At 35.2% G+C, this 2,938-nt stretch overlaps 1 pseudogene; it reads right to left on the minus strand.

The window, feature by feature from the left end:
• Positions 448–1,751, minus strand: LOC109132939 (annotated as a pseudogene).

A 2,938-nucleotide genomic window follows, 5' to 3' on the forward strand; every position in this document is an offset into this window, starting at 1 on the left:
AAATTAATTATATTGCGGTATTATATAATTTATTTAACAATTATTATATAATTATAACATATTTAACTAATAAATACAACTTATAACTTAAATATTTTAATTATAAATAATTTTGCTCCGCGGTGTACCGTGGGTCCTAATTTAGTACAGTTAATAAAATCAATTGAAAGAAGTTTCATTAGTTGCAATGCAAGAGACGAGTCTTCGTTTTTAAATATCATTATTTTAGTCGGACGGCTCTTTTCATTCTTTCTTCAAAATGTGTTGCCTCTGTGAATGCAATTAAGAAAACTCAGTCTATTCAACAAGTGACATCAAACGATAAGTGAAATAAAAGATAAATCATTCATCATAGGTACATACACCGAAAAAAGTGAAAACATGCATTCCAAATAAAAAGAATAATATTACCAAAAAAAAATAGCATTCAAGCCTTGTGACCAGTAATCAAACAGTAGCAGCAAGAACCTTCACGAACTCATATGTTATAGGGACTGTAAGCACATGATCACACCACATAACTTTCCCCCAAATTTCATTATTTTTGCGCTTTATAAGCTTAATTTCCGCACACCAAATCATCTTTTTAGATTCACCAAACAGCACGCAAGGCAAATTTTTTGCCCACAAAACGATCATCTTTCCACCATAATCAGCCAATCTAACTAAAGCAGCAAATGCAAACTTAGGTAGTCCTACCAAACCATTCAAATTTCTCCACAAACCTACTTTGGTGTCTAACCATCTTAACCCACCGTTAAAATAAGCGTACAAAACGTTCTCTATCTCGCAATAAGAACCTGAATCGCTTAATTTAGTCACCCCTCGCCAAGGCCGGTGCCATCTACCGTCTTTGGAATTGTAAGTAACCACCTCTTTGTCAGTCACCACATGGATTTTTCCATCAATACATGCACTTTGGGAGTAAAATTTTCCGTCTATTTTTATGCAAGGAATGGACTCAGGATCCCAAGTTTGTGTTAATGTGTCGAACACTTGAAATGATCTCTTCAAGTATTTAGAATCACCATCTCTGTAGCGTCCTGCTAAGTATATATCTTTCGATCAAGGACGCTAGCAGAAAATGACAGTGGCTCCACCCGCAAGCTTGGAGCCTGGCGCCACGTGTGAGACCAGCAATCCAAAGTCCAGACACTAGAAGAGATCTTTGGGTAGATGGAGCCGCCAATGTCGTAAATATTAGAACCAACGGCCACTAGACTCAGAGAATGCGCAGGAGGAGAATGGAGGATTGGAACTGAAACCAAAACATACCCTCTTGCCTTCTTTTTCTTTTCTTTTTTTGATAATGACTTCTTTAACTTATTAGTGTCATTGGTTAGGGTTTGGTCAGGTTTCCGACAAAGCGTGAACCAGCTAGGGTTCTTAGATGGATAGAACTGTAAACACACATAGAGACAACTCTCTGTTTGGCCATACCGGACTTTGTAAAGCTCCTGCGAAACTAGGAGCGATCCAAAGCTTTTGGAGACAAGGGAGAGGATTGGATAGTACAATCTTGAGACACGTGCAAGGCAGCTCAATATTAATTCATCGGGAAGTGATGGATTTGTGATCGATTGTGGCGTTGGCGACGGCTTCTTCCTCTTCGTCGTAGTCTCCGGAGACCACATTGATGGGATAATGAACGAGACGAAAACGTATGTGTGTGTTCACAGGAAAAATAATTGAAATCTAGGGCAACCGTTTATTTCTATACATTAGAAAATGGGCTTAGACATCTTATTGGATAGGAGGCTTTCAGTTTTATAACATATAGTAACTGGAAACCCTGGTCAAGAAACAAATGGGCTTTTTCGACATATATTAATTTTCTATTTTTCTATATTTTTTTCTAATGTTAAATTAAAAAATATGTTTGTCGAAAAAAAATTAAAAAATATGTAATTATTCTGAGGTGAAACAGTTTTTTTTCGTAGTCCCTATCTTTATAATCAATGTTTAATAGAAATATATATATATATATATATATATATATATATATAACTATTTTTGTTTTTACAGCCATACAAATAATAACATAAATTGTAACTGGAACCATTTTTATGACATGTAGTTTCAGACATTTCAAGTTTTTTTTCTTCTACATATATCAATTTATTACAATAATTCAGTAATTGAAGAAAAAAAAAAAAGAGGTCACAATTTAACTCCAAAAAAAAAAAAAGGCATGGACCGAAGCAATGATGCAAATTGCATGTGGATCGAGACGTCGGATTGAAGCAACGGCGAAGTCTTGAGTATATATATGAAATGTACGATCTGTTTCTCACGCAGACACACACTTTGTGTGTTTATAATTTACTCACACGATGTAAACAGTCGCAGTCACATGTATATGTATGTATATGCAAATTAATCATGCATGGTAACAATTACATTCGTGTTCCTGTGGTACCAAAACAAAGGGACTGAAAATTTCTTGATTTTCCTTTTTTCCCCATGGATCTTTATAATGCTTCAATCGACACTTTCCATGGATCTCTATCTCCTCTTTCTGGTCCATAGACCCATTTTCATATAACCGTAGGGTTCGCTGTTCTGGAAGGCTGAGAGACTTGTTGATTAATTGGTGTTGTAAATCACCACAAATATTTTTATGAATGGAATATATATCTCTGTGCTAGAACATGAGCGTTAATATTTAAAACCCATGTGATTATCGACTTATTAGCGCTGGGCTTATTAGTAACTGATTTTGAATCAAAACCAATACTTTATGTGTATAGGGAGCATGGGGTTGTAATGATAACGAGAGTGTGACAATGATGATTTCCTTCTCCTGATGTTAAAGACATTTTTGCCATTTTAGTATATTTTCATTTAGAGACGAAAGCACAGTAGATAGTAAGATTCAGTTTCACTTTCGACTCCACTCCATTCTTTTTATGCATGCTTCTATGTAACTTCTACAAAT

Source organism: Camelina sativa, chromosome 5 (genome assembly GCF_000633955.1).
Source record: "Camelina sativa cultivar DH55 chromosome 5, Cs, whole genome shotgun sequence".
Lineage (NCBI taxonomy): Eukaryota > Viridiplantae > Streptophyta > Magnoliopsida > Brassicales > Brassicaceae > Camelina > Camelina sativa.